The sequence below is a fragment of the Dendropsophus ebraccatus genome, chromosome 1 (genome assembly GCF_027789765.1).
Source record: "Dendropsophus ebraccatus isolate aDenEbr1 chromosome 1, aDenEbr1.pat, whole genome shotgun sequence".
In the NCBI taxonomy this organism is placed as follows: Eukaryota; Metazoa; Chordata; class Amphibia; order Anura; family Hylidae; genus Dendropsophus; species Dendropsophus ebraccatus.
Genome location: NC_091454.1, coordinates 82,652,037 through 82,674,619, shown reverse-complemented (window position 1 = coordinate 82,674,619; position 22,583 = coordinate 82,652,037).

The window sequence follows — 22,583 nt, the reverse complement described above, 5'->3', positions numbered from 1 at the left end:
ACAACAACACATTCATCTAGTCCTTTAGAAGCTGCAGTATACCTTGCAGATGGTTAAACCACAGATTCTTTAAATCAATCTGTGCCCTGCTGAATTCATAATAAAATATTTAGTGCTCCAGGCACTAGGAGATAATGTGAGTTGCTCAAGGTTACAAGGAAAATACCTAGCAATAAATCTATGCTCCTCAGTTTGAGACTTCCTTTCTTAGTGTTTCAATGGAACAAATCAAATTACACTCCGCATTAAATAGCAAACACAGCATTTTAAAGATGCTCATAAAACCATTTAAGTGTGTCTTTTTCTCTCGTAATTTTTGCTTGGATTTAACTATTTTAAAGTTTTCATCAATTGTCATTTGCTGAAAGACATTAACTGTACATATATAAGGCTAGAGGTTTAGGACAAAATTTTGACATCTGTCATTCCGTAATAGTCAACTACAGTGAAATCTCTCCAGAAAGATCACTGCTTACAGAAGACCACCCTCTGATAAATACATTACTTCTGGCAACAGATTTTCTGTTCCATCATATATTATGCATATTGGCCATCTTTATGAAGACCAATACCCTCAAACCATTTTTTATCAATTTTAAGTGGGAGGTTTTACAGTGGCAAATATTCTATTATAAATTCTATTATATTGATTAAGAAATAAGTCATTGTATTTTATTTATGTGATTTGTTGTAAATAGGTATAATTTTCAGTAGCCTTGCAAAAATAAATACATGAATAAATTAATAAAATCTATTCTTTTACGCCGGGCTTACTAATGTCCCCACGGCTTCGCACTGCCTCTACATAAATCCCATGGGCATGAAGCCCATTCATGCCAGAAAAAGGATAAATGCAGCACACACAATGGCCGCGCCTCCTCTGTGTGCTGCTGCACACCTTCCCCCTTCCCCCCCCCGTAATGCCCCTCCCCACCCTACTGGTACAGGAGGTGTAGATGGGCCCGATATGAATAAAATATTTACAAATAGTCCATTTGCGAATATTTTTACGCCGATTTGGCTTATTTGCGCATGAAAGAGGCATTTCAGTCTTGTGGGATTACTTTGTATACAGTTCGGTTGAGGGACACAGTGGAACACAGCTGTAGTAACTATAGAGTTACCAAGGGCCAGAATGCAATATACTTCTAGAAAATACAGCAGTTTCCTGGTCGCATGATTACACTCTTCCCTACAAAAAGGGAAGAGAAAGAAGCAGCAGGCAGGTGAAGAAATAGCATTAAAAGGGTAAAAATTACACTAGCTAGAGGCTGTCTTCTAAAGAATAATGTTAGATTAGTGATGTGTATTATTCAAGGGCTTTATTTATTTATTTATTTATTTTCAATTTCATGGGATAATCCTGTTAATAGAGACATAAAAGCTTTGGAATAACTGTTTTGAAATGTATTCTGATGAAGCCCATCCAGTTATAATTGGGGTCCAAAATGGGGCTGCAGTAGGAACCTGACCTGACAAACCTGGTGAACATAATGGTTTGCTTGGCAAGTCCAATAGAGGCCTATTGTATCATATATAGTAGCAGTTCTTTACTTAATACAATTTAACAGGAGTCAAAATGCAGTTGCAATCTGACCTAAAGGAGTCAGTGTGCCCTACTTTAATATGTTATCACAATAGATGTGGAAAAACTGGGAAAAGTATAGTACGTGTGAACCTAGCTTAAGCCAAGTATTTTGTTATGCTCTGGATCTGTCTACTGCTCATAGATCTGGAGCAGAAGTTTGCTAATTATATGCAGGAAACCCATTACAGATTATTACAAAGCTCTGCTTGAAATATTGTAATGTAAGATTCAAAGCTCCTCTTATTCCGCATGATTCAAGACTGTCACTGCTGCAGGCTTTACTTTACTCTCTTCAGTCTGCTTATACTGCATGTAGATTGTTTTGGCATGTGACAGGTCACTGTCATCTAAAGAAGATTGACTTTAACTGTTTATATTCTTGATCTAATGCATGTAAAAGTACATGGTTTGTTAAATAACATGGGTTACACATAATAGAAAGCCATATTAGATGTATAATACTAAATAGCATTGTATGAAGAATCACATTGTATAATCTGCAAAGAGAAAGTGCCAACAGTATAAATACATGGGAAAAACATGAAAAAAAAAAAAAAACTTCTATCAAGTCCCTCAGAATTGGCTATTTGATACAGTTCAAAACAAAACCACTAGAACAATAGCGGTAAATTCTGCCAAAAACAGTGTTGCTCCCAAAAGGGCTGTGAGACTATGGAACTCTCTGCCACATGATGTTGTCATGGCTGATTCATTAAATAAGTTTTAGGGAGGTAGCATTAAACAACAGCTGTTCATGCGGACGGCAATTGTTTGTACAGCGTGCGAACATAGTCTGAAAGTTGTAGCCCGCTTAATCTTAATGGTATAATCTATAAGGGAATTCAGCCAACTCTGTCTCCCTCCCACTACACTTTATAGGTAAATAGTGGAAAAGGAGATAGAGTTTGCTGACTTCTTGGCCAGAGTGTCCTGTACACAGGAACAGGAGGTCCATTACAGGATGTACAGATAGGCCAACAGAGCTGAGGGCAACAGAGCAAACAGTTTGCGTCAGAAGCAGAAGGAAAGCATAAAAACAATAGAACGGTAGTAGGGATGGTCTGAACCTGCCGTGGTTCGGGTTCGTATGAACCCGAACCTCGGCAGCAGATTCCCGCTGTCTGCCCGCTCCGTGGAGCGGGCGGATCCAGCGGGAGTAAGGACTGGAAAACTGGCATACAGCCTATGGCTGTATCCCAGTTTTCCAGGCGGTCCTCCCGCTGGATCCGTCTGCTCCACGGAGCGGGCAGACAGCGGGAATCATTACCGAGGGTTCGGGTTCGTACGAACCCGAACCGAACTCGGTTCGGACCATCCCTAAACGTTTGTAAAATAACCTTATTGACCAATGTATGTGCATTCTTTAGGCAGTTGAGAATACATTTCATTGTTCAATCACTCCTTTAGGCTTAGTATTTATTGAAGATCTCTGTTGTAGAAAAGTAAGGTCTATGTTATCCATATCCCATATCTCAAATATCGGCAATATGGAATAGTACAAATTTTACATTCCTTTTACTTTTTGAATGGTTTCATCTTCAAGAAATAATTAACTTAAGTGCAACCATTGCAGTTTTTTGCATTGGGATTTGTGACTTTATTATATTAGACTGTGGTAACAGTCTGTAAGTTCCCCTTGACAGCATAGAGCTCTCCTAAGCCATAGGAAGACATTTAATACTTTTGCAACATCATATCTGGTACAGTTCACTGATGAAGCCTGCCTTTGATTCATTCTCTTTATCATGGGAAAGAGACAAGAGGTCAGTAGCAAATAATGTGAAGTAATATTGTCTTCCTATATATTGTGAAAATCTGACCATCCTCTTCTACCCATCAGGCAAACTCTTTTAGAGCTTTCTCAGTTGGAATTCTTTGTATTGGCAGGACTCATGCCTTTGGCAAACCCTTTACTTCTTTTCTTATTAAAATCTTTATTGGTAATTCATATCTTAGCAAGGCCATAAAAAAGAAAGTGGAAATACTCATTCGATGACTTAGTTTACAAGAACTTGTACAGTAAAACTGCCATTAAATAGGCTATGCAACTGCATGAAACAGTGTTCAATGGTAGGCCATGTTACCACTCTGCGACTCGACCGGGTCAAGGAACGGCCGGTGTCAGAAAGGATCATCCTGGCCGGTACTGCAGTACCGACCGGGTGATCTTTACCGCCACTGAATTTCGCACTGCACACAATGGAGTGTGCGTTCGGAGCCGCACACTCCATTGTGTACACTAACAGGTTTTCTGCGGCTGCTACTCAATAAATAGCGGCCGCAGAAAACTGACATGGCAGTTTCTTGCGGCGCCGCTAGGGATTCTGCCCGGAGTGCATACTATGTGTATAGCCTCCGGCCGGGATTCCCTCAGGTGCAGCACTACGATCAACAACGGCCGTGATCACTAAGGTACTTACATAGTGTGAACATAGCCTTAGGCAGTTTTGATGAATGAGGTTCCATATTCCTGCTCTCCAGTGGGCCCCTTCATTTCTTAGGATGTTGCTGCAATAGTTACACCAATGACTACCCAGAGAAGAGATAGCAAATTGTATTTCTATTCTCTACTCTTTTTTTTTTTTTTGCATGATTGTATGTAAGAGCAACAAGTACTTAAAAAAGAAGGAAAAAAAAGCATTAGATCCCTATGGGTATTCTTTTGAAAATATGCATTTTTGTCATTTTTTCATTATTCACACACATTCATTTTTCACACAACATATTTTTTCGTATTTCTACGGCCGTTGTTGCCGATTGTAACAACAGCCGTAGTTAATATGATAAAATACGTTGGCCGAGTGTCTATGGGATCACGACTGGACCGTATACACATAGTATACGCTCCGGCCGGAACCCCTAGCCGCCCCGCAAACAACTGACATGTCAGTTTTCTCTAGTTGCACACTATGAATCGAGCGCCTCCGGCTGCAAGCTCCATAGCGTACAGTGGGGAGCTCTGATGTGGGAGCGCACCGGCCATTATGATCTTTTCAGAGACCGGCCACTCTGTGACCGGACCAGGTCACGAAATGGCCGGCCTCTTACGCCATGTGTACATGGCCTTAGGCAGTTTCATATGCTAGCAACCTGGAGCCACTCCAATTAAATATTTAAGATGCAACAAGCTGGTTATGTCCCACAGGCTCAAACAGGGCACAGCACCTGGACATTTGGATCATCCTGTATGTATAGTTGCCTTGGTGAGAAAAAAATACTGCATGCAACATGTTTTTATCTGTTGCATCCACACTGGATAGCAACTAATGACTCATTGTCTTTCAGCCTTACACAATATTAATTTCTTAAAGCAGTAGAGATATTTTAAGTACTGTAAATGGTACAGAAAATAGTAGCCAGTTACATACAAACCGGTATATACTGTAACTGGTTGGGCTTTGATTGAACATGAAGTCTGGGTACTTGTTGACAAGAAGCTACTCTGCCTTGGTAGAGAATGGATTATATGCTGTAGGTGAGGGTGTATTAATCCTTCATCTGTATTAAGCCTTCACCATTGTAACCAGTTTCCTTTTCCTTCTGTGTACATATAAACAAATGGCATTGACATTAAGGTAGAAATTTGGGATCCTTGCCAAACAACACAGCTGTAATTGCTTACTTCTCAAACTTTTCATTATTTGCTCTTGTCTGGCTTATGGTTGCTTTTTTATTTTACTTACTTTTTCTCCCAAACTATTGTTATTTTCAAATTTTATAGGCACTTGGAAATTATCTCCTTATGGCTTGTTAATTATTTTACATATTTGTGTCTTCAAATTTGGGCATGCTTCATTATTCTGGTAAAACTGCCAACTAAAATAAACACATGAGGCATGCCTTATGGAATCTTTCAAGGTTTTACACTTTCAGAGAACAATGCAATTAATATAATGACTGGGATTTAGAAACAGATTTTTGTAATAATTCCAAGCTCACCCAAATATTAATCTGATTAGCTAAACACATAATATCAGATTGCCTTATAGCATTGTGGCTCATTGTGACACTATGTTTACAAGCTGCCCTTTTTTGGCCGTTGGAGGCAAAATTATGGCTATTATTTTATAAAAAGTTATTTGTAGTACGGCAGTCATTATAAAATAGTGACTATTATTTGGCCTCCATATGACGGTCGTCCTATAAGATATCTGTAAAACTGACAAATCACAGTCATTGGGCAAGACTCCCAAATTTTAGTTTGGTGAAAAAATTGTTGTGTATAACTCTAGAGCTTCAGACCTTGCAGGAATGGGTCATCCTCCTTTTTTTTATCACTTGGCCTGGGCTGCTGATGGCAGTACCACCAACGCTGCCCTGATGAAGACCCTGAACTTTTTAGATAAACTAATACAGTTGACGAGGCTTTATTAAAGGGTATTAAAAATTTTTTATTAGCACTCTTTACCATGGTTTGTGTCTGCTATAGCAACCGTGTCTGTTATGGCACTTAATTAGCGTGAGCAGTAAAACTAACATATTGGATGAAGGGCAAGGTTTTCCAATTGGAAAGTGATCATGTAGCAATATCAAGAGAAATTTTGTCTCAGAAATTGACTACTGCAATCAGATTTGCAATATCTTGTGGGATTCAAAAGTTATCATCCCAAAAGTTGCTTTATTTACAGCTTCAGTTTTGTGTTCAGCACCTTGGACAACACATTGAACATGTCAAATAGCCGTGCATTACAGGAAATGTTCTGGGTTGTTGTTACATCTTTTTATAGAATTGTGATGATCCATTGCCATATGACATAACGTAGAGCAAAGTCAATGGCACAGTATATTTTACAGGTACAAGTGTTAGATCCCAATACAGTTTGTTATTAAGAGTACTCAGCACTCCAAGTACATTGCAATTTAGATTTGTATTAAAGAAGTGAATTTTGCGTCAAAACTTCCTGGTCCTTTGTGAAACACAAGTCACCACAGATAGAAGAATGTAGTTATATTGTTGGTATTTTATATTATTTTAGTTAATCATCAGGCCACATTCACACATCCTATAAATGTATCCAGATTTCTTATCAGGAAATTTGTAGACCCATAGGGTTCTATTTGGCACATACACCCTTCAGGATTTTTCCTCAAGGGTGTCCATGTCAGGAAGATGGTCAGGGCATTATAGATCCTGTACTATTTTCATCCAGAATTCTGAAACAAATGCCCCATAGAGCCATAAAGCTCTGGATGTGCATTCAGAATCTTGCCAGAATTCCAGATGTGCTGCTAGCCAGCCTGGTCCAGCATCAGCACCTGGGCAAGTGCAGCAAGGTGCTGATTCTGGCCCTTTATCTTGTCAGTAGGGCATACAGTTAAATGTGGTGCTTTGTTTGAGCCATTGGCTCCTCGCCCTGTAGATCATCACTCTTATGGCTGGAGGCTGCATTATGCCTCCAGCCACAAGAGGCCGCTGTCTCCTTGGTGGCCTGTCACACCAGCAGACAAGACAAGCTTTGAGAATTGCACTGCTGCTGTTAAGTAGGTAAGTATGTGTTTTTATTTATTTATTTTTTCTGATTTCTGTTTTCATGAAAATATTGACTCACTTTTTTATGTTTTATTTTTTTGCTTAATAAAAATTTAAAGTGCTGCATATTTGGAGTACAGTGCATTCTCTTATGTACAAGATGACCATAAATTAAGGATTTCAGATGGCCACTTTCTAAACTTATTTATGGTTTGTCACTCAAGATTGACTTCTTTTATGAAAATCCTTTACATGAAAATGACGATTCTGACAAAATAACCAATTGGTCTTTCCTGTGATCTGGGGGCTATACTGACCTTCCATTACAATATGCAAAGAAAAGGCACTGGTAAGTAAAAAAAAAAAAATAATAATTTTTTGAATAAGCTGTCCAAAACCTCTACTATATGGTTACCTTATCCAATCTTCATAGATGGTAGCAGAACTGCAAATCTTACATTATGCTCAAATGCAAGTTGTATAATCATTAAATAGAAAAATAATAAAACATACAAGGGAATTTATAGATTAAACAAGGCCTAACATGCAGTTTGTTGATTTCATGTCCAATGTTTTCAACTGCATTGATTTCTATTAAAAACAAAGCATAAAGAGAAGCTAGTTTCTTCCATGCTCAGTGAGAAAGGTGTAGTTAGACTTTTATTCATCAGGGGGAAAGTGTCAAATTACACCACAAAAGATAAAATGTAATGCAGTTTTATTTTTTATATGTTCCAACAACACAAATACACAATTTAAAATGGTTATTCAGACTCTGAAAATGTAATGGCTTATTGGGGCCCCACTCCTGATATCTCCACTAATCAGCTGTTTGAAGAGGCACCACATTCCTTGAATGCAACAGCATTGTCAATGTTTACACTGACTATAAGCTGGTTCACATGTATACTGTGTTCAAATAGCATGGAGACAACAAGTATGAACATGCTTGTAGGGACGTGTGTGTGTGTGTGTGGGGGGGGGGGGGGGGTCTGACACCTTACAATTGAACTTGGATAGGGCCACAGTGCACTGCACAAGCACTGAGGTCCTTCATTCTCAGCATCAGTCAGGGTCTCCCACCCATCAGAAAGTGATTACATATCCTAGAAATCATAGATACTGATTCAAATAGATAGATAGATAGATAGATAGAAGGTCCAGGACACTGCACTGGAAGTTCATAAGGGGGAAGGAAGCAGCCAAGTGAAGAAGGAAGAAGAAGGGACAGCTTTATGTCCTTTGCAAGACAGAGGTCATGGCTAGTACTGCAACTGCCCCCCCCCCTCCATTTAACATGAGTCACCCTGTAAATATCTAGGGCCACTGCAGCACCTTATTTTTTCAAAATTACAGCCTGACCGGTGTCCCCCTTTAACCCGGGCTGTGCCTGGGGCACCTATATACAGTAGATGCATACAGTACATGTATTGCTGCTCAGCACAGAATAATTGCTCAGAAAAATGCATTGGGAGTGGTGATGCATAAAGTGCTTTATGCAAAGCGTTTGACATCATAGCTGTCGAGCTGCTGTACCTCAAGGAATCACTGCACGCTGTTGCATTGTTTTAATGTTGCACTGATGCAGTTATGTTGGCAATTCTTCCTTATTCACCCCCTTCATTTAATGATATATTGTCTTAAACCTTTGCACAGAAACGTATAAATAAATCTTTCCTATGTGTTCAAGTATTACTCCAATATTTACCTCTCCTCCTTTTCACTTTCCTGTTACTGGCTGAAAAAACAAAAGGCTGTATATAATGTCCTCGTCTGTTGCTCTGCCTTCAATCGGAGTGTCAAGTTTTACCTCACTCGCAAAGCCTTCCTGCTTTGTTGTTTACCAGACAAAAATTGAAGAGTTAAGGTCCATAAAACAAAACAGTGACACTCACCTGGTAAAAAAGAAGAAAAGAAAAAAAAAAAGAAGAATTTGTTGAATCTTCAGATGCAGAAAAAACAGAATAAGGTTACATGCCAACTTCCACTTAGCCTACTGTATATAAGCTGAGCAGTAGAGATGAGCAGGCCAAGCTGCCCCTAAACCTAGATTCATTCCAAACTTTGCAACAAAAAAAAATGTTTTTCTAACTAACCAAATTTTTTGCAAAGTTTGGACAGGTTCAACAGGACTCTAAAAAAAAGTTTCTCTCACCTGTCTACACTCCCCCGGTTTCTTCTTGTGGGTCTCTGGCCCCATTCTGTTGGCTTCGCTGATGAGGGCCCGCACAGCCAACCACAGGCTGACTAAAAATAGAACAGCTCCGCAAATCCTGTGATTGGTTGAGTGGGCCGTAGCTCTTGTCTCTAGAGAGACAACTGCTCAGCCAATCACAGGCCATGGTGCTTTCTTGTCCCAGTGAACCTGTCATTGGGCTGTCATTCCTGAAACAAGAGTGGCAGTCCGCTCAGCCATACACGGGCCGTGGTGCTGTCCCATCCCAGCCAGTCTGTGATTGGCTGAGCAGGCCTTCACCGGAGAAGATGAGGGGACCAGACTGGACCAGAGAATAAGTACCCCGGGGAAGCACAATCATACTCTTTATAGATTGGTTTGGCACGAACCCGAACTTTACATTAAAGTTCGGCAAACCTTCTGAACCAAACATTTGACAAGTTTGCTTATCACTACTGAGCACCTCCTGTATAATAAAAATGCCACTATATGGATTAAGCAGTCACAGGTTGAGTGTTTTTTTATTATTTATAAATGCAGACATTAAAAATATGAAAAAGTAAAAAAGATATTTTTATTTATCCTGTTTCCAAATGTTCTTTATAATCTATCTATCTATCTATCTATCTATCTATCTATCTATCTATCTATCTATCTATCTATCTATCTATCTATCTATCATTGTACAAGGAAACTAAGAGTACACAGCAGACGAAATGTAAAGAGCCTCAGCTAGAGCTACATTAGCTGTACTCTTGGCCTAATTTACCTACAGTGTGATTGTTCACTTCAAATATAGAACAGAGAATCTGTAAATGTTTCAGGTCTATAAAGTACACTCCTTGAGAAGGGCGTTTGGTTAATTATTCCTTTCCAACTCTGTATGCATGACATGATCCCCCCCAGACACAAAAACCACAAGTTCACATTTTCTTGACAGTGGCTTTGATAATCGCTGATAACATTCACTAGCTTGCTGAGGACAGTTCCCCCAGGATTAGGCATAGTCAGTCAACAGACTGTGTTTGTCTAGTTTGACTTTGCTGATCCTAACAAGAATTAATTCTGTTTCACCCAAGTGAATTCATAATAAGCCTTGCTCTACCTAGAGATATATAATCATTTTGAGGATTAGTCATTCAAAGAATTGTGTTTTGGTAAACTCAGTTGTGGCCGTTGTACACCCTGTATACTTTAAGCATCACTGGTAAGTAGATTAAACTAGAAACTATATTAATGTTTGATAGTTTATAAGTTATTGTAGGGTATATTCACAAGCAGCAGATTTATTGCACAGTACATGTAGAATCTTGTACCTTTGTAGTTTTTCTTTGTTATTTACTTTTATAATTAGGTGTCGATTTGTTTTTATTTTGTTGCTACCTGCAGACAGCTGCTTATCTACTTGTTTATGGTTTCTAGCTTGCAGCGGGAGATTTTTTTCACACACAATAAAAGCTAAAATCAAGAAAAAAAGAATGAAATATATTACAAACAAATCAGGTTTTAAGAGTCTATAATCAGAAATAAATATAAAAAACAAGACTGAAATATAAAAAACAAGTATGAAATGCAATAAAATATAAAATCCATGGATTTATCAGATACCTTGCACATCTGTTCCATGCTTCCTATTGTAAATTAAAACCAGTATCTAATAGATACCAATGCTGTCTAATAATGACCAGAAAACCTAGAGGAGTTTTAGCAGATGGACTATACAGAGCTTGCTTTCAGAACTCCAGAGAAAGGTAACATTTGGTACCAGCTACCAAAGGTATTATCACATGTATGGTGTTGAGCGTTTGCTTTGAGTGTTATTGTGCTCAATTGAGCATCAGGGTACTGGTTCGAGCTTGATGCTTGACTGGTCATCTTGGGGTACTTAGGTATTTTTTAAATATTCGCACTACTGTTCTGACACTGTATGTCAGTACAGTAGCACAAGTATTTAAACAGCAGCCACTTACCTGTCTGCGTTCCTCCCAATGCCTGCCCACTCCAATCCCCTGCTGGCTGCTACAGGACATCGCAGTGATTGGCCAAGTGGGTTATCAGTGACCAGGGACTGAAGCTGGTGCCAGAGAGCATCAGGAGGAGTGTGGACAGGTAAATATGGTTACCTATCACATTTTTTCATTACAATTTTTCATCTCTTGAATGGGATGTTTAAATGAAATATACAAAAGCCATGTTTCTGTAAGACACATTAGGTATGCCTGCATTCCACCATAGTTGTAGTGTGTCTTGCAAAAACATATATTTTGTTCATTCTAATTTTTGTATATTTCATTTCATATGTACCTCTGTGATGCAGCTCCTGTGACCAGCTGTTTCTCTCTCTGCACTTAGCAGTCTCTCTCTCTCTCTCTCTCTCTCTCTCTTTCTCTCTCTCTCTCTGCAAAGCAGCAGATTGTTGGCACCAAAAGACCACCTGGTCCATCTAGTCTGCCCTTATGTATAGATTTTCTTAATCATTTGCTGTGCCCAGCCAGCAGGTTTGAATACTTTTAAGAAAGTCATCTAAAGCTACACTGGTTTCCTTCTGGATTTTCATGTAATATTTAAATGTGACTTAAATTTAATTTGGCAATCTGGCATTTTTACTATTCAGGTAATTATTTGCATATCAATATGCTGTGAAGAGTTTTGACGACCAAATATGCAAACACACAAATTCCCAACAGTAAATAAGCTATGACTCATTAAACCATAATTGATGTGTTTTCATGTCATTATGCTGATTCTTTCATTAATAATGTACTGAATGTGCTACATTATAAATGGTTAGAATATTGCAGGTCTAAAATGTTTAGGTGCTACTTTCATAACAACTGCTCTTTGGTATATATAATCATAACATGGTAAATAAAAGAACAAAAACGTTGGAGATAAAAATTAAGCAGGAGTTGAGATTTATTCTGAAAGAACTTGCTTGGACATTGGAAAGACTATATGAGCACCCATTACATAAGACAGATAACTATAACAATTAAGGCAAGGTGCTGACACCCAGCACTCCCACCGAATAGCTGTTCTGCACCCATACCATACACTGTTTATCAGCCTTTTTTGCCTTGAAAATCCAATTTATTGTATGTTAACAGCTACCTGACTAAATATTGATATTATGACATTTGTGGCATGGTGTGGCTTTAAGAGGCAGTACTGGAGTGGGAATTGGAGTTCAGGTAGAGCTCCTGTTCCATATACTCCACTCCAAACTAAGAGCTGATGAGGCTCTGAAACCCACCTGGTGGAGCTTTATTAGAGACTTCAGAGCTTCCCAGGTGATGGCTCCCAGGTAAAGACTCCCAAGGTGGGAGAACACAGACAGAGCTAGGCCTGTGAGTGCTGCAGCCAAGAAGTCTTGGGGAGACCAGTGGAGCTGGTAGTGTTGAGCAGTAGGCTAAGAGGTGACAGCTAGGGAAGATGTGTTGTGCAGTCAATGGCTAGACGGCCTAGGTTTTATTTTATTTGTAAAGTGTTTACTATGTCATATGTTTTTCCTTGAACTGACAAACAAAGCGACTGTGGTCAGTTTAAGGGTGCATTCACATGTACAGGATATGCAGCAGATCTGCAGCAGATTTAATGGTGCAGATTTGATGCTGTGTTCAGTTCTTTAGATGAAATCTTTTGCGGATCCGCAGCAGAAAATCCTCTGCGATACACAGTGTGAGAAGCTACCCTAAAGTTTGTGATGTGCCAACTGTCTCTGACCCGAGACATGGCGATCCCCGCGAGTGAGTATGGCTAGATTCATACTGCGTTTTTGCAATCCGTTTTTTTTTTTTTTCCTTTTCAGTTTTTTTGTAAAAAACAGATGAAAGAAAAAACGGATGCATTTGTGTTCATCCATTTTGATCCGTTTTTCCATTGTAAGAAAAAAAAAAAAAAAAACAGATCAAAATGGATCTTTTTTTTTTACGGACACAAAAATGTAGCTGACACTACTTTTGTGTCCGTTAAAAAAAAAGATCCGTTTTGATCCTTTTTTTTACAATGGAAGTCAATGGAAAAATGGATCAACAGATTGCAAAAACGCAGTGTGAACCTAGCCTAACTCCCAGATTGTCACACATTGTATGTGGACTACTATGTTAAAAAAAATGTACTGTATGCTGTGTAGGATCACATTTTTATCGGATCTTGCTCTATGGAACTATGGAATAGTGTAGAGGTCTGAGCTATTCCATCCTCCAATAAATAGAAACCCCACAAAAAAATACCTAGAAACAAAACTTTAGGTAGTTTGGGTCTGCGTATCAGACCCCCACCAATCACTAGAACCAGTGGGGAGAAGCACATGTCTGATCACTTTACACTGCAGCTCACTGTTCTTCCCACCTTTATGCTATACAGTACATTTTAGCTATATTTAAATACATCTACATTATAGCTAGATATACACCAGCCAGATCACTACTATTAGAGTAGATGGGTGGTCGGTGACCTATTCAATGAGCTGTAAGCAATGGGAGGAAACAAGCTAATTTAAGTTAATGAGTCCTGCAAGTATACCTATCTTAGTTAACAAAGTTAACTTAAACCCCTTAATGAACACAAGCATACATCTACACCTCCGCAGGCTGGGCTTTCCCACAAAGGGGCGTGAATGTATGCCCCATTGGGTATTGAACTACTGTATGAAGGGAGCTTGCTTCATAGCGGGTGAGGACCAGCTCCTTTCAGCAGCCGTTCCTTACCGTCAATGACAGGCCATCAGGGGATTGCATGGGCTACCGCCAATAAACCCTTACATGCCATGGCCACCTTGTTTAAAATTCACGAACAAATAACGAACGTACAGTAGAAGCGTACGTTTCAGTCTACATACATGCGTATCAGATGCAAAGGATAAATCACACAGTTGCATACATTTTGGCCTACCCACATGCGTTCAAATTATCAGGTGCAAAGTGTAAATTGCACAGTTGCGTACGTTTTGGTCTACACACATGCATACAGATTATCAGGTGCACAGTGTAAATTACGCTGTTGCATACGTTTCAGTCTAAGCACATGCGTACAGATTATCAGATGCAAAGAGTAAATTACGCGATTTCGTTTGTTTCAGTTTAGAGTTACGCACATGCATACAGATTATCAGTTGCAATGTGTAAATTGCACAGTTGCGTACATCGTGAGATAATTGTCTGCATGTTCGAATATGTTCAGAATGATTTTCTAACCATTTCGATCATCGAACAAGTTCGTTTATCACTAGACAGGAACAGCTTCTGTAACTTACTGATCGGGACCCCCACAGCGTGTCTTCCTCTAAGATCAAGGAATTCATTAGTATTCATTTTGTTTTCAAGATATAAACTCAATTACAATGAAATATTAGATATGATAATAGATTGTAGATATAAACAAAGAAGTGTAGATATCCTTAATACTTTGCCTTTAAATGCTAAGTATGGGCTTGATATCCTGTTCAATTTCTAATAATTATTCAAACTCCTTTTTATCTGCTGCATTGATATTTAAATGAGCTATTTCCAATACCAACTGTCTATGCGGTGACAAAGGGACAAACACGCTCACACCTCGATGATTAGCATATATGAAGAATTTAATAAAGGAGATAACTGCATCTTCTACTCCAAAACTCTATCCTTGAATACAGATTTTAGGTCTTGCTCCTGAAGGCTGATTAGAATGTTCCCAGCAATGAATAACTGCATAAAATCAAGCATTAACATTAAAATACTAAAGATGTTATCCTCCATATATAAATGTATTTAGCTGAAAGCTGTTTGCAGAGTAACTTTCTCCTGTTATTTTAAATCCATAAATCAGGTATCTTCTGTACAGCAGACACATATATTGTTATTTAATGGAGGGGGAATGTTTTCCTCATATATTAGCAGCTAGGAATATTATAGATTTTTTTTTTCATAACACAGTATATGCTGTCTGAAATGCACATTATTGATCATTATTTAATATTCTTCCAGATTGAATCCATCATTTTAATGGATTATCCAGAACTGGTTATTACCTGTGATTCTGCATATCACTTACCATGCACTCACTGACAGGACTTAAACCCTCAAGCTTTCCTGTAGATATTCTACATGTCATTCAGTAAAGATTTAGAATATGAATGTGCAAAGAGCTTAGCAGTATACAAGGACTGTCAAAGGTCAATGAAATGATTTCTTTCCAACTGGCCCCACAATGCAGTAAATAAATGACACTAGCATGTTTGTATACTTTAATTATAGAATATGGTTAACCATATTCTATTATAATCAATATGGTTAACCATATTCATAATAATCATTGTCAGTCAAATAACATAAAAAGACAGCAAACAATCAATAACAATCAATATGTTGTAATCTGCTCATAGATCATATATTGTAGAGTAGGGATGAGCAAACTGAACCGTAATGAACCAGATTAGTTACGAACTTTGCAAAAAGTTTGGTTCAGCACCGAACTTTGAGAAGGTTTGTTACGAATCTGGTAAAAATAACAATGGCAACGCAAAATTTTACTTTTTTTCACAGAATAGACCAGGATACAAAGGATTATTACTCCTATTATCCCTTGTATACTGGTTTTCTGTGAATATTAAGATGTGTAACGTCACCCCTGTTAGGGTGAGACTTTAAATTAGTCTCCTCAGATATACCTGGGTGCTGCCTAATCAAAAATATAATGTGACAGCTGTCCGTGAGTATTAACCCCTTAAGGTCAAAGCCAATTTTCGTTTTTGCGCTTTTGCTTTTTCCATTTTATGTTTAAAAGTCCATAGCGCTTGCATTTTTTCACCGAGAGACTTATATGAGCGCTTATTTTTTGCGAAACCAATTGTACTTTGCAATGACTGGCATTATTTTTCCATAAAATATGCTGCGAAACCGAAAAAAAATAATTTGCGCTGTCAAATTGAAAACAAAAACAAATTTGTTTTGATTTCGGGGAGTTTTGCATTTACGCCGTTCGCCCTATGGTAAAACTGACTTGTAATGCATGTTCCTCAAGTCGTTACGATTACAACGATATATAACATGTATAACTTTTATTGTATCTGATGGCTTTTAAAAAAATCAAAACATTGTTAACAAATACACGTTCCTTAAAACCGCTCCATTCCCAGGCTTATAGCGCTTTTATCCTTTGGTCTATGGGGCTGTGTCAGGTGTCATTTTTTGCGCCATGATGTGTTCTTTCTATTGGTACCTTGATTGCACATATACGACTTTTTGATCACTTTTTATTACATTTTTTCTGGATTTGATGCGACCAAAAATGCGCAATTTTGCACTTTGAAATTTTTTTGCGCTGACGCCGTTTACCGTGCGAGATCAGGAATGTGATTAATTAATAGTTCGGGCGATTACGTGTGCAGCGATACTAAATATGTTTATGTATTTGTTTATTTATTAATTTATATTTATAAAATGGGAAAAGGGGGGTGATTTGGACTTTTATTAGGGGAGGGGATTTTTTATTAATAAAAACACTTTTTTACTTTTCTTTTTTACATGGACTAGAAGCCCCCCTGGGGGGCTTGTATATACATAGCACTGATCTCTCATAAAGATCAATGCTGTGTATATACACAGCAAAGATCGATTAGATTGGTCATAGATTGCTATGGCCTGCTGCAGGCCATAGCAATCTATTGCCGAGCCGGGATCAGCGTCATTCCGACGCTGAGGCCCGGCACGGGCAGAAGAACGGATCTCCCCCCCAGCGATCGCATCGCGGGGGGGAGATCCGACCCACTAGACACCAGGGATAGTGTGCATAAAGCACTTCAATGCAGCTGTCAGGTTAACCAAGACACTGAACACCCCCCGCGGCACCATGACGTATCAGATACGTCATGGGTCGCTAAGGGGTTAACCAAGACACATGAAAGCAACTTCAGTGTTCAAGGTTATCGAATTTATTAAGCTAAAATCAGTTCATATCTTTACAATCAGGTTCAAAAAATAGGAGAACCCCGTTTAGTCAAAAAGTTTAAAAAAAAAGTCCAAAAAAAAAGTCCCATCACTGCCCGAGAAAAAAAAAAGTCCCATCGGCTGTCCCATCACTGCACAATTGTGTAGAAAAATGTTGGCGACTCAGTGCTGATGTCTGGTCCTATAATTATGGGCAAGGGCAGTACCTGTCTGTTAGTGCCCATTGGGTAAACATTCCCCCAGAAGACCACCAGAAAGTTAGCCCATTCTTGCCACTGTCACCTCCCCGGTGCTTTAGGGGGCCAGTTTTGCAAAAGTTTTGCCTCCACCAGCTTGCAACCATCCACCGCTTTGACCGCAGTCCAACCTTTCCCCTGTGTCTTACCAACAATGTCAGGCCCGGCGCTCTCAGGCAGCCTGGGTGAACGGAGCCACAGTGGGCAGGAGCTTCTCTGGACCATCAGGGAGGAGATATATGAATGGCTGAATGGTCAACTAACGGTGGGAAGTGTTGTAGCCCACAAAGGGAGGAACCTTTTCTCTGCAGTGCAGCAGGGAGGGCTGCGTCATACACCTTGTCACAGGCTGGGTTCACACTACGTATATTTTAGTCAGTATTGTGGTCCTCATATTGCAACCAAAACCAGGAGAGGATTGAAAACATAGAAAGGCTCTGTTCACACAATGTTGAAATTGAGTTGATGGCCGCCATTTAATGGCAAAAATTTGCTGTTATTTTAAAACAACGGCTGTTATATTGAAATAATGGCAGTTATTTACTGTTATATGGTGGCCATCCACTCAATTTCAACATTGTGTGGACAGAGCCTTTCTGTGTTTTTAATCCACTCCTGGTTTTGGTTGCAATATGAGGACCACAATACTGACTGAAATATACGTAGTGTGAACCCAGCCTGTATGTGATAAACCACATAGTGCACAGGTTTCTTCGAAAATGTCCCGCCAATTGTTTATCCCTTTTGAGGACGCGACTCTGTGCATCAACGACATCATCCCACTCGTCCGTGTTCTTGAAAGTGCGGTGAACAACATAATCAGCGAGGATTACCAGGCCACCACTCCAAGGCTGAACATCCTCCTCCATGAATAGTCTGTTCTTAATCATACTGGCCTGGGTGCAATCAGGTACTGCCTCCTCCTCCTCCTCAAATAGTCTGTTCTCAATCATACTGGGCTGGGTGCAATCAAGTGGTGCCACCTCCTCCAATAGTCTCTTTTCAACCCTACTGGGCTGGGTGTAATCAAGTGCTACTGCCTCCTCCTCCTCTGTCAATTGTCTGTTCTCCACCACACTGGGTCCAAGGAACTTTGTGTCCTTTGTCCCGTGTAATCACTTACACCTTGGGTAATTTTTTTTCCACTATTTCACTATTTCATTGTGCCAGACTGAAAGTAAAACATTTCCTGCATGACATAGAGCAACTAATAAGTATGGGAAGACTTAAGATTTTTAATAGAAGTAAATTACAAATCTATGTAACTTTTTAGCACCAGTTGATTTAAAAGAAAACGATTTTGGCTGGAGTTACCCTTTAAAGTTCTATTTTAGCTCTATGTGGCATTGCATAGAGATGAAAAGAGCAGCAATGTGATGCTTTTCTCCTCACCTTTCTGGTCCTGGAGTACTGTATGTATGTGAGGTTTTGGGGACCTGACATGTTCTTTTCTCCTAATCTACTCTATATTGGGCTGATGACCAAATGAGTGACTGAGGGTTGAGGCTTGTAACAAAGGGGCAGGACTTAACATTCTTTTTCCTCTCGCCCTATGATGGCACCCCTGGAGAGGACCGCCTCCTCCCACTGGACAGGAAACAGGACCACTGGACCTTTAAAAGAAGCAACTCGCCCCACTCACGCCAGTTTCTGTTTCCTGTCCAGGGGAGCAGAACATGCAGGAGGGTATATCCTCCTGCTTGCTGTTTTTTTTTTTTTTTTTCTTTGAAAGAAGTCAGACTGGGGCACCCGGCATACCTGTTCGGCCACCATCCCGGCTGTATAAGACTCCGCCTTAGGAGCCACAGCCAAGTCTGTTCTCCGCCCCAGCACCTCCTGGAGAGGGTCCCCGTGCGGCCCCGGCGCCTCCAGAACCGGGTTGCGCTGTCTCTCGCTGCCGGCTAGTCCCGGCGGTGTGGTGTGTGTGCGGCGCGCGCGTTCCGGTGGTTCCTGGCGCCGCTGACGCGCTGACGTCACACGCTGGGGCCCTGTCGCCGCGGGATGACGTCAGCTCGGCCCTGTGAATAGAAATCTCCTGTGGGCCTTGCCCGCAGCATCCGGGCTTCGGCCTGTCGGGGGTGGCGTTCCACTTGCACGGGAGGGTGTGCCGCATTAGCGCCGCGGCGGGGGGCGGGGCCAGATGGTCTGTTCAGCAAGCACCAGGTATAAAGCTGGACTCTGTCTCTATGACAGTGTACGTCCAGAGTTGCTTGCTGCTTGTACTGGTGTACTCTGCCACTGTTTGGTGGCTATTTTTTCAAGACTCCCTTGATTTCATTCAAAGAATAACATGGAGTCACAAGGTGCTGATCCAACGGATAATCCTCCACCTGAGACCATTGCGGTATGGTATGGGTAAGAGGGGTTCCCCCCAAGAGAACTTTTTTTTTTTCTTTTAAGCTTAAATCTAATTAGTATTTTTCTGTTTAATCTAGGAGGAAGCTAGGAAATCAAGAGCTAAGCCTAGGGATTGTCCTTTATGTAAAAAGAGACTCAGTAGTTCTTACACTAAAGTCTTATGTGGTGGATGTATGAACAGGGTGCTGGATGATCAGGGTCCAGCGTTCTTAAGAAGTATGAAGGGGTTGATTAAGCGACAAATCCGGGTATGTGTATTATTTTTTTCTCCCCTTTATTTTTGGAATAATAGTTAAAAATTTCCTCTGAATTTTTTTTCTAAGGTAAAACCCTTTTATTTCAGTCCTCTCTCCCTTCCACATCCACTTCTATACCACCTTCCGTAGAAACTCCTGTGGAAGTACCCCCGGTGGAGATCCCAGGTCCTAGTGGGGAGGCTCCAATCATTCTCTATGAGGAGGGGGAGGATGAGGAAGAGGAAGAGGCTGAGGGGGATGAACAGCTGTCTGGCCTTGAGGAACCTGGAGAGCTCTTGGATACAGTAGAAACCCAGGGGGAAGAGACGGCTAAAAAACTTATGCCAATTGAATTGGTTGATACTATTGTGAAGGCTGTTAGACAGACTATGGCCATAGAAGATAATCCTCAGCCTAAGTCCATTCAGGACATTATGTTCAAGGGTCTGGCCCCCAGACAACGTCCGGTGTTTCCCATCCATCAGAGTTTAAAGACCTTGATTTCCAATGAATGGTCCCGTCCGGACAGAAAATTCTTTGTTCCTCGGGCTGTAAGTTCCACATGCAGCAGGTTTACAAAGATTTCTTATAGTATTAAGTTTGTATTTATATAAACTTTGTTTCATTTCAGTACAAAAGAAAGTATCCGTTTAGCGCTGAGGAGTCAATAACCTGGGAAACAGCGCCTAAGATCGATCCTCCAGTGGCAAAATTGACACGTAAGGACGCTTTGCCATTTGAGGATTCTGCATCCATGAAGGATCCTATGGATAAAAGAGCAGAGGTCTACTTGAGAAAAAATTGGGAAGCGACAACTGCCACGTTTAAGCCTCTCATTGCTACAACCTCAGTGGCCAGGGCTACGGAGATCTGGGTAACACAGCTGAAGGAGCAGATTAAATCTGGGGCTAGTAAAGAAGAGTTACTGGCCAGATTTCCTATCATTGAGGGCTCGGTTTCCTTCATAGCTGAGGCCTCTGCAGATGCTCTGAAGCTATCGGCCAGATCAGCGGCCCTTTCCAACTCGGCAAGGAGGACCCTATGGCTTAGAGACTGGAGAGGAGACGTTACATCCAGAGCTAAGCTCTGTGCGGTTCCCTGTGAGGGAGATCTCCTGTTTGGCTCGGCCTTAGAGAGAGTACTAGAAAAGGCCTCAGATAGGAAGAAGGGCTTCCCACTTGTTTCCGCCCAAGCATCCAGGCCTTTAAGAGGTAGAGGCAAGCCCTCCAAGAAAGGTAGAGGTCTCATGTTTTCAGGAGGGGATACCTCTAAGAAACCGTCACAATGAGGCCAGATTCCTGTGGGAGGGCGATTACATTTTTTTTGTTCTGAGTGGTGTTCTATTTCGAACAGTTCTTTTGTTTGTGAAATAATAAAGTATGGACTTAAGATTTCCTTTTTGTCCTCCCCAGGAGAAAGATTTGTTATTACTAATGTTACCTCTAACCCTGAGAGACATACGGCTATGGTGACTGAGGTCAGATCCCTGTTAGATAAGCGGGTCTTAGTTCCGGTTCCAGAACATCAAAAAGGTAGGGGGTTTTATTCTACCCTCTTTTTGGTTAAGAAACCCAATGGTTCCTTTCGGACCATTATAAATCTCAAGCCTCTTAATCGAGTGCTTTCTTACGAAAAATTTAGAATGGAATCAATTTCATCTGCTATTCTAAACTTATCCCACAACTGTTTTATGGCGACAGTTGATCTTAGGGACGCATATTACCACATCCCTGTTCATCCAGAGCATCAAAGATTTCTTAGGGTAGCAGTAAACATCGAAGGTTCTGTATTTCATTACCAGTATACGGCCATGCCATTTGGCATTTCCCAGGCTCCCAGGATTTTTACCAAAGTCATGGCCGAGGTTATGGCCCACGTCAGAGAGAAGGACATTATTACTATCCCATACCTGGACGATTTCCTTATTGTTGGGGATTCCATTATCTCAGTAGCATCAAGCATTGTCATTGTGGAAGAAGTGTTCTCTAAGCTCGGATGGGAGGTAAACGAGGAGAAGTCTAATAAGATCCCATCTCAATGTTGCAAGTTCCTTGGAATCTGCCTAGATTCAGTTTCTCAGCGTTCCTTTCTGCCTGACAATAAGATAGCCTTGGTCATTCAAAAAGTCCAAGAACTGATAGATCACTCTGAGGTTACTATTAGAAGAGCTATGTCAGTATTGGGCCTTCTTACCTCCTGTATCCCGGCAGTTCAGTGGGCTCAATACCATTTGAGAACCTTACAATCTCAGATATTAGAGGTATGGAATAGGTATAATGACAATCTAGATGATTTATTTGTCTTATCTCCTCAGACCCTCAGGTCACTAGGCTGGTGGACAAGGAGAGACAATTTAAACAAAGGACTACCATGGAACATCCAGGAACTATTGACGATAACAACAGATGCAAGTCCATATGGCTGGGGAGCTCACTCAGACTCCCTGGTTCTTCAGGGGACATGGAGTCCGGAACAGTCGAGAGACTCACAGAATGTGAGAGAGCTAAGGGCAGTCCTCCTGGCACCATCACAATCCCTTCCGGCCATACAGGGAAGAAATGTGAGAATCCTCACGGACAATGCTACAGCAG